This window comes from Macrobrachium rosenbergii, chromosome 19, assembly GCF_040412425.1.
Source record: "Macrobrachium rosenbergii isolate ZJJX-2024 chromosome 19, ASM4041242v1, whole genome shotgun sequence".
Lineage (NCBI taxonomy): Eukaryota > Metazoa > Arthropoda > Malacostraca > Decapoda > Palaemonidae > Macrobrachium > Macrobrachium rosenbergii.
In genome coordinates this window covers 23,962,143-23,972,908 of record NC_089759.1, presented here as the reverse complement: position 1 = coordinate 23,972,908, position 10,766 = coordinate 23,962,143, and the positions used below count along the sequence as shown (strand labels likewise).

The following is a 10,766-nucleotide window of genomic DNA, read 5'->3' as shown; positions in this document are numbered from 1 at the left end:
TTTATGAGCTTATTTGATAAACGACCTATAATTTGAGTGATATATCAGCGTCTACATACATTAAAAGGCATACCTAACAAGCAAGAGAATATCCCAGACAAAAAAATTGAAACTTATTACCTGATGGAGGTTATTTTCGCTTAACAAAATCATGAAACCCGATTGTTTTCGTAGGGCTACCAATGTACACTATAACATAATTTAAGATAAAATGTGTAAATACTTTATTTCTAGTTTCACAGCTTGCTCATGCTTGTATGTATGTATGTACAGTATATAATATATATATATATATATATATATATATATATATATATATATATATATATATATATATATACATACATATACATATAGAGTAGGACGTGGAAGGTACATGTATTGTAGGTGCGCTTCAACTAAGTAACCTGGGTAGCTCTTTTGACGAACAGTTCAATTCAATAGAGAACTTGTTTTAATCTAACAAGATCGAATTAGCAAAAGCTGCCTTTTCCAAGAGGTAAAATGATCTGTTTTTTTATAGGCATGTCTGATGCATCTTACTAGTCATGGCAATAATAATAATAATAATAATAATAATAATAATAATAATAATAATAATGAATGGTATCTATCAATAAGTGCAATAACAACAACAATGATAACACTGATACGTGAGTTACCCCCGTGGGGGATTAGTGCCGTCAGTGCACCTCACGTGGTGCACCGTAGGCATTACTTAAGGCTCTTTGCAGCGACCCTTCAGTCCCTAGCTGCAACTTCTTTTTTCTGTACCTCCGTTCATATTTTCTCATCCCTCTGACTTTCCACCCTCTCTAACAATTGTTTCACAGTGCATCAGCGAGGTTTTCCTCCTGTTACACCTTTCAAACCTTCTTACTGTCAATTTCCGTTTCAGCGCCGAATGACCTCACAAGTCTCAGCGCATGGCCTTTGGCCTAAATTCTATAATCCAATCCGGATACGTGAGTTACAGCTCTTTAAGGTGGGGCACATAATAAAATACGGAAATAGAAAAGGAATCGATGCCGATGGATAAGAGAAGCTGTGGCTTAAAAGAAGTAGCTGAATTTGTCTGAGAGAATTCACATAAAAAAAAAAACTTGACACGCCGGTCCAATAACGGAAAGAAATATTGCAAAAGTCGTGTGTATTCTTTTATCTTAGAGAATTACTATACCTATGCGTTACATGAGGAACTCTACAAAAGTACGCTGAACTTGGCAGTACAAAAAGTACTTTTAAACGTAAAACTGGAATTAATGGACAAGACTAAGTGCTTTGTTACAACATGATTAACTGATAAACATCACTTTATGCAATAAAATCTTTTTTTAAATAGACTTTATCTGGTAGTAGTAATATGAGTTTGTTTTTTAAGCTAAGTATTATCCCCTTGCTTACTGATTTCTATGCTTGAGGACTTGGAAAACTAAAGGCATGGGAGTTAACATCAACATGAAAAAAGAGCATTACTCTTGGCCATGACAGAAATGGGGTCTCAGATTGGAGATGAAATTAAGAGGCAAAAAAAAAAAAAAAAAATTCATTGGTCTTCTCAAGGAAAATCGTCAACTTCTGGAACAAGAAACTAAAAGGACTTGAAAGATAAACTCACCAAGGAATCAGAAACAAAAAATTTTATGCTGAACTGAGAAACTTACGTAAACCAAAATGTTTCGGCACAGGAATCAGGTCCACAAAAACAAACCTTTCTTGACAATACCCCACCGGCAGTTGGATTATATTGTTTTCGCAAGCAACTGACAAAAAAGCCGTGGCATCTGGAGGCAATTCAGATTTATTGCTCCATATGACCAAAGGAGCAAGGCATAAAAAGGAACGTGCGCCCTGAATACATAAATAAGGCCAAATAAACGGGTTTTTCCGTCTAGAGTTTACTACCCACATCTTGAACAACAAACACACTCATATCAGTGACAAAAAACTTCAAATAGGAATACAGAGTATTTTTCATATCTAAAGTTTCGTAAACAAACAAATACACTACTGGTTAGGAAAGTAATTTTATAATCATGATGAATGGGTGCAATTGAAAAGGCGTAGAAAACACAATAATCTCACACATACACATTTTGTATTATAAAGGCAATCTTCATAGTTCATGCCGAGGGTTATTGAATCCGCTGTTCAGTTTCCTCTGGATGAAACGATCCAAAGTGAAAACTAGGACATTTATTACAAACTATGCAGCACTTTATTTTATAAAACAAGCATTTTGAGAGCAGTGGTTTTCAATTCTCATACTGTCCCCTTAGGCTGCAATTGATGAAATACTGAGGACAACTATATTTCATATAAAAGTAAACAATGCTAGTAATTGTCTGCGACAAAGTCAGTTTGTGAAACAAGAATTCCCTCGATATAAGGTACTTTTTAATAAGGGGGTCAAAGTAAAATAAAGTCACTAACCTAGGCATCCTCAGAAAGAGCCTTCATTAGTGAAATATGACAGTCATGTATGAAGTTCTTGTCACGTATAGTTCAAAAGTTATAGTAGGGGTTATAGTTATCTATAAAACCTATCGAACTTTCAACCATGATTTCAGTTCTTCGTTGGAGGGGTGGGTAGAGCTGCCGCCTAGCACGCTGTTGGCCCAGCATTCGACTCTCCTACCGGTTAATGAAGAATTAGAGGAATTTATTTCTGAAGATAGAAATTCATTTCTCGTCAAAATGTGGTTCGGATCCCACAATAAGTTGGTTCTTAGCCACGTAAAATAAATAGTAATCCTTCGGGCCAGCCCTAGGAGAGCTGTTAATCAGCTCAGTGGTCTGGTTAAACTAAGATATACTTATACTTTTCAACCAAGATTTCACATTTCGGCGCAAGTTAACTGGGGTCCTTTCAACCATGTACGAGTGGAGATGAAACGCGCAGACTTACATACAGATAAATGAAAGCGCTTCCATGCACAGATGTGCATATGGGCCCACCTTTGTACCATATTTGGGAGAATTCCGTTGAACTATATAGGAGGAGCTGTGATATCAAGGTAAGTGTGACGGACAATCAGATACCCGTAGAAAACCTTCTTTTAAACAAAGCTTCAGTGAAATCCCTTTGACAAGGGAACCGGGACAAAAGCTGAAACAAAGACAGACTGGCAAATAGAAGAGGGACTGAAACTCCCCCCTTTATGCTAGGAGGACTTATGAAGGCAAGTAAGCATGAAGGACTGACTGACAGCCAGTCAGACGAAGAGAAGGGGAGACAGACTGACAGTCTCCGTCCTGGTCAACCTTTCTATACCACGTAGGAGAATCTACAATGACAAGATAGGTGTAACAGACTGACAGGTGGACAGGAGGAGAGACAGACTGACAATCTCCCATTATGCACATCCATACATGATGGTTTATTTTTGTACAATGTTTGACCTGAATCCCTTCAACCATTTAGACGCAATATCAAGGTAGGCGTGAAAGGCAGACATAGAGATTAGACAAACGAAAGGAAAAACTATGGTCATCTGACTTTGTCGGTTTGTGGCTACAGAAATTTTTAAAAACATATCAAAATATATTTGAATAACAAAAAAAACAATATTAGGTAGAAGGCCCACTCTGACAAAACTGGAAACGAAACATCCCATCTTAAAACTTTCAGCCATCTTGAAGACGAGAGTAAACCTCTGGCATTTATATGATGCTTTTTGGGAGAGAGAGAGAGAGAGAGAGAGAGAGAGAGAGAGAGAGAGAGAGAGAGAGGATTGTATCAAATACCTTCAATGACAGCCAATTAGATCTAACTCAATTATTTTCGCCCTACGAAAAATCACACTCATTTCTTCAAGGCGTTAAGATACTCATTACTCCAGTGGGGTTAGTGCTGACTAAAATGCTTGAACATATCTAAATCGATCTGAGGAAAGCAATAAAAATACATGCCACTAAAAAGAAGGATGGCAATGATTGCAAAAAACACTGGCCTCGAATCTTGCAAACAGTCTTTAATTAGCAACAAAGCTAAGTATGAAGACATGCAAGCGCAAGTAATCTACCTAAAATATCTGTAGAAGACATTCCACAGAGGTCTTATTCCAGAAGCTCCTCACAAGGACAAATTTTCAAAGGAAATGATTAAGACTGCTTTTTTAAATAAATATTTTCATAAAATAATCAAACATATATACATTTCTACTGTAAAAATGTTTAAAAATCAAGTTTAAATGCTGGAATAAACAGAGTGACTTCAAAGCAAAAGCAGTCACTAATTTCATCTCATGATCACTAAACTAATGATTTACAAAATGTTTGAAGCAAATGTAAAGAAAAGAATAAAAACTGTTTCCCGACAAAATCGAAATATGCAAAAATGAAATGCAGAATCAATCTGGAGTTACTGAGAGAGAGAGAGAGAGAGAGAGAGAGAGAGAGAGAGAGAGAGAGGGCTGGTCTGACTGTGACAGAATGGAAAATCCATAAGGAGCGCTTGCCACCTACATGGATTAAACCATAAATAGCAAAGCAGTTTAACACAACAAGACGGCCGGGCTGTAACTGCTTTCATACCAAACAGCTGAAGAAGGATCGAGCAAAGCCAAGACATTCGTGTCACATGGCGTCTAATAAAATTACTTTTTCCTTCACATGCACAAACACACATATACGTACACAAACCGCTTTCATCAGTGACCTTGAAAATGTATGCATATCTGTACGTGCAATCACGTGTCTGATTTTTAAGTGTTTGTTTTCTTTAAGTTTTCATGAAAAAGTAGGTACACTTACGTAGCTCTCTATGTCATCTCCCAAGGAATAGTTTTTTATTATTCGACATTGTACATTTTTAGTTATACTGATTAAACATCAGCCGTGAACCTTATCAATTACAACAGTAATGCAGATCTGAAAAGTCAAACTAATGATATTATACAAGAAACCTAGATTCAGCGTACTTCAGAGAGGGGGAACTGAGCAATATCAAATACCTTGACGATACTACGTAGAGGTAAAAGCAATTACTTGGTAGTTTGAGGACTTGAAGGTTCATCTTTCCTTGAAAGGGACACAAGTGGTGAGTGTTTCTCGCAGGCCATATACCTGCACGAACTGAAAATTCGTTGAAGAAGAAAAAGATTTCCTTGGTTAAACGATGCAAACTTCGATACAATGTAACCATGGCCAGATACTTTGTTGGTCTTCAAGATCTAAATTAAATGGAACTTATTAGCATGACATCAGGAGAGACGACTTACCATTAGAGAGAAACCAAAATATAGGACTAAAGCATTGGAACCTCAGTGACTTGGAAAATGAGAGCCTTAGAGTAGAATCCAGGTAAAAAGGTTGCAGAAAAAAAGTCACAGACTCACAGGGAAAAAATTCACAATAACCTTTCCTAGATAGTGACCTCCAAGGGTTTTAACCCAGTAAGTATCCACCTTTGCAGCGTGTTTACTACAAGCCCGTTAGGGATTTCCGTATAAACATAAACAAAAGACTGGAAATATCATAAAGATAATGACTCCCAAGAAATATTGTGAATGTTTCCCCTGTGACTTTATTACCGGCCACCATAAATTAATGTTGGTTTTTTCCCAGCCCAAATTGTGACTTTTTTTTCCTGTAACTTTAAGGTATAAGTTTTAGTATCAAAAGGACCTGGTCCACGAAGCGTCTCGGATTTATCTTTTTATTAATTCCCGGATAAATAAGGAAAGTTACAGTTAGGGAGAGCGTCACTGTAACAATATATATACATATTTTGAAAGTGTTGGTAAACAGTTAAAGCGTAACTATACTGTATTGTTGGAGGGAATTATCAATTTTCCCCAACAAGACATTGATGGTTTACTGGTAGCTAGAGCGACCCGGTAACTAGCAAAGCAAAGCTGACGGCTGGTTTTTTCGTCATGAATTCTTAGTTAACCTCCACCACCACCATGGGACATGCATTCTTTCCTAGGTTTACTGAACGTCTTTTATTCAAATGCTGAGGAAGTTTCCTAATTTTTTCTTCAATTAAAGATAGTGGAAGAAAGACGATAATAGCATTTTACATATTTAATTTTAACGGAAAGATTTAAACGCTCTTGGGACTTCAATATTTACGAAGAATTGCTTGTATTAAAAGCAACCAGTGCTTTCTCAAGTGTTTTCAAAGACTTAAGTTCTTACTTCCTGCAGCAACTCCGCCTATAAGCCGGACAGTTGATGGATATTGGTAAGCTCTGGAAATACTGATCTCTCATTTTACATCAATTGTTGTATGAATTTTAGATAGTCATACAAAAGCCTTTTGTCAAAGGTTGAGTAGTTGTGATCGACATGTGTTAGTGTCATAGTAGGCTATGTGTTTACTTAACAGTGGGTTTCAAATTGTTTTGAACAGCGGATACTCGGATTCAGACGTTTGTGATTCAGTATGAAAGGGATTATATGTTTAGTAGTTAGCTGATTTTCATTTTACTTCACTTTGGCCATCAAGCCAAGCAATGGGGATTTCTCGGCCATTCAGTACTTGAGTTGGAGTGGTTGGACAGAATATAAAGATCTAAAGGTGGACCTGGGAGAAAGCCTAATATCAGTATTAAGAAGTTATAGAAAGGTTGAAAAAACAAAACTGAAGAAAGGGAGCAGCTGTGTGGTAAAGTAAAAGACTAGAGAGAGAGAGAGAGAGAGAGAGAGAGAGAGAGAGAGAGAGAGAGAGAGAGCAGCCATGGGCCGAAGGGACGCTGCAAACACCCTGTAGTGTTGCATACAGTGAACCATGTGAAGTGCACTGATGGAGGTTTGGTGGGTTAGTGGCTTTGCTTTCAAGAGTAGACCTAGTGTTCGTGTTTACTGATTGAACCCTGATGTTTGTCATTTAATGCAGATGGACTGCAGGGAACTAAAGTGGTACAACTGAGCTTGTACCTCTTCCTATAGTTATACGACTATATTTATTCACATGGAAATTAGGTAACTTTAATCATTATTGCTATTCAACTGTCAGTTGGTAATAATTTTAATTATATGGGTATATTTATTTTCTCTTCAATCCATTTAATATATAAAAAACCCATTGAAATATTTCCCGTTTTTTTTTTTGGTCGACCGTGACAGAATCACTATTACCAGACTGGTAGTTGCTTGCTAGTTCTTGCGAGTGGACTGCGCGACCTCATATGTTTTGCCCATTATACTGATGAAAATGGCCATGTCATGGCTGTTTCTTGGCTTTTACGATATAAGGGATTTGTTAGGATCAAATGATAAACTAGCATTAAGAGTTGTGCAGAGCATGAGGCAGAGCGTGAAGAAATATGTACTGAATGTTATTGTTTTGCAAAGGGAAGGTGCAATTACATACCACTAAAGGCTAATTTTACGGTAAAGATTGAGGACTTTTGACGCAGTTAAGGAAAAGTTTAAAGCTTGTTAATTTTTTTGCCATTCATTTTTTCCCCTTAATTACAGAGAGGGAAACTACTAGAGTAAGAAAGTAAGAATTGATCAAATGGCACAATTGCCAAAAAAAAAAAAAAAAAAAAAAATCTGGTTTTAGTCAAGACCCGAGTTTTAACCAATGAACTCATCCGGGTTATGTGAAGTCTTTTATGATTACACGTTTGCATTGCCAAAGTCTGACGAGTTTCTTACAGCTCTGATATGTCGAAGGCATACCCAGAAGGGCTTAAATTTGAACCAATGTATTCATCTGGGTTATGTGAAAAGTTTCACAATTACAAATGTTTACACTGCCATGGTTTTTGATGAGTAAGAATCTAGTGTCTACGGCACCAGAGGCTTTCTATTTCAGGAAAGTTCTTCGAAGTGGTGTACAGATGTATCATGGCCATTTTTGTTATAATGCTCAATACAAGTAACCATGAATCATATGTTTTTGATGTGACAGGAGTCTAGTAATGAAAACTTAGAGGGATTTAAGAATTTTCATATGTGAAGGAGGATGCTATTTTTCTGTAGGATAATTAGGGAATTGAAAATACTCGAGAAAATGCTTTCCACTAAAACTGAATATTAATACTGGTAATGTGTTAATTGATAAGACAGATGTTAACAGGTGACTGAGATGAGGGAGAAAGGCTTAGAAATCACTGTCGTTCATAATTCTTGTATAGTTTTTTGAATCAGGCTGAAGAAAAAACCTGCTCGAGGATACTCCCCTAAAACGCTGCCATTGGTAAAAGGAGTGTTGTGTTGATCAAGTGTTCTTGTGTTAGGGCATCAGATTATCTCTTAGCTAGGGTCGTTGATATAACTTAAACACACTTTAGGAGAAATAACACGTTCAGTTTTAATGAAAAAGCAATAATCCCTTGATCAGGCATGATATTTCTTCCCTTACTGTTCTCGTTAAAAATGAACAGCATGAGCAAATTTGGATGAGTTGTTAACCTGCTCATCTAGCGGCCAAGACGTAGGTAGACTTCCTTGGCCTGTGTGCTAAGCAGATAAAAAAATAAACATTATAAAAGTGTTTGTAAATAGCTAAGCTGTAAACAACTGAAGTCTTGTTGATGGAAATTGATAGAACGACACAGTAACAAGTAAAGCAAAGCGAGGAACATGTTTTTTCGAAATGAGTTTGTCAGTCCTCCCTACAACACCATGAGACTAGAATCTTCCCTAGGATTAAGAAACGCCTGTTACCTTAATATTATTGACGATTTTTTTTTTCATTTGCAGTGCATGAAGATGGAGATTTACTTAATTTTGGCAGACGGATTTGAGGACGTCAGCTACTGGGATCTTAATATTAATGGAGGTTTTCGTTCAGCAAAAGAAATCAATGCTTAGTGAGAGTTCAAAAGCAAGTAATTTCATAAGTTCCTGTAGCAACCTGACCTGTGCCGGACAGCTGGCTACTGGTAAGCTCGAAAACTTGGTTTCTGCCTTACTTGACATCGTTTTATAAATTAAGGATATTAATCCCAAAGCCTTTGGTAATTGGTTAATAAAATTGTAGAGACAGTCAATGTGTTATAGTAACGGTTTTACTTGATACCTGATTTACTACTGGATTTGTATAGCCTATATTGTAATAAAGCGTCAGATGAGGGTATATTTGGTGGTTAGTGGCTTTGATTTCAAGATTAAATTGTCTAACCTAGCGTTCGTATTTAACTTACTGCTTTTTAGATTCACTTTCAGACTTCAGGGAATTGTGAATGGTTCAACCCCTTAACAATACACTAATGGCATTTCGGCAAAAAAAGCTAACTTGTACACCATCCTACGGTCATTATATTTTTTCATGTTTACTATTTAGCATCTTTGATTATTATTAAAAAGGTACCTCTATATCAAATTTGTTCATATATTTGAATTATAATATAAAGCCAGAGAAAATAGTTTTCTTTAATATTCATTTCACGTGCTGTACACAAAACCTAGTGTAATTGAAGTTTACTTTATTTTTTCGTTTTGGCTTAATGGGCAAAGAGAGACGAACAATCTACCCATAAGAACCAACAGGCAAAAGGCAACTCCATTCTCAAATTAGTGATCCTATCACCCGCCAAAATGAAAACGAAAAACGGGAAAAACTTTCACTGAGGTTTGTATATTAAATGTAAGAGAGAACCAATTTGTATGAATTTATTATTTTAAATTAACTATTCTCTTAACAGTTACACTGTCACGAAAACCAATTGCAACAACGATCAAAGCCTTGGAATGGTGTGCAAACAGTTAGGTGAAACAATTGACGTCTTGCTAGTGGAAACTAATCAAGGAAGAAGGCTTGCTTTTTTCAACGTGAGTTCTTAACTCAGTCCTCCACCTATCACCTTGGGGACAAGCACTCTTACCTAGGATTATGAAAACACCTGTTGTTCAAATATTATTTTTTTTTTTTTTTTTTTGCTGAAGGAGACGCAGATAGCATTTTACTAACAGAACTCAATCATATGGATTTGAGGACGTCAGCTCTTGGGATTTTATTTTTAAGAATTTCTTGCATCAAAAGAAACCAGGACTTTGTAAAGTTACTGGATACTGGTCAGCTCGAAAACGGTTGGTTTGTCTTAACATCGATTGTTTTAATAATTTAAGATAATCAAAACTCCTTTGATGATTTGTTCATAAAGTGGTTTGGATAAACAGTGTATTAGCGTCATAGTAATGATTTTACTCGCCAGTGCATTTCATGCAGGACACTTATGGCCTGTACTATAATTAAATAGCCATGATTTACTGGTTAGAGGCTAAGATTACACGTTTAAAAGTAATTGTCTAACCTAGCTTTCGTATTTACTGATTGAAACTTTTTTTTCTTTTTCCTAGATTTCCGTTGGACGGACTTCAGGGAACCAGAGATGGTTCAACTCCTTAACCAAAAGGTTAAGGCACATCGGAATGCAACAGGAATTTGTATACCAGTCTACGACTAATATAACTTTAACATATCGCGATGTAGTAACTTTGGGAATTATTGCAATTTAAATTAATCAAAGATGGTATTGTATCTGAGCCATAATAAAAGATGGAGTGGTTTATCTCCTCCTTCTATTTAATATACATAAAACCCAGTGAAAACATGCTACAACTATGAAATGAGCTATTGAATGAATATTACATACACCTTGAAAAAGGGCATTAAAAACACGACCACGATTAGAGATTAAGCTGGGTAGTATCAAAGTATTGAGCATTTTTTTATAAGAAAAAATGACTCCCCGTTATTGACAGAACCTTCCCCAAAGATTGGAAATAACTCTTGATTAATTAAGTAAAGAATAGAACCTGAAGACACGGGTTGGAACGATTGGTGGTTTCTTTTTCTTAAAATT

The 10,766-nt window shown here is 36.3% G+C and overlaps 1 long non-coding RNA gene across 1 annotated transcript; it reads left to right on the top strand.

Moving 5' to 3' along the window:
* Nucleotides 1–5,714: 5,714 nt before the first annotated feature.
* LOC136848475 (uncharacterized) lies at nt 5,715–10,472 on the top strand. The gene is made up of 4 exons (XR_010856029.1): nt 5,715–6,190; nt 8,662–8,843; nt 9,418–9,532; nt 10,261–10,472. It is a non-coding gene; the product is annotated as an uncharacterized lncRNA (long non-coding RNA).
* Nucleotides 10,473–10,766: the final 294 nt, after the last annotated feature.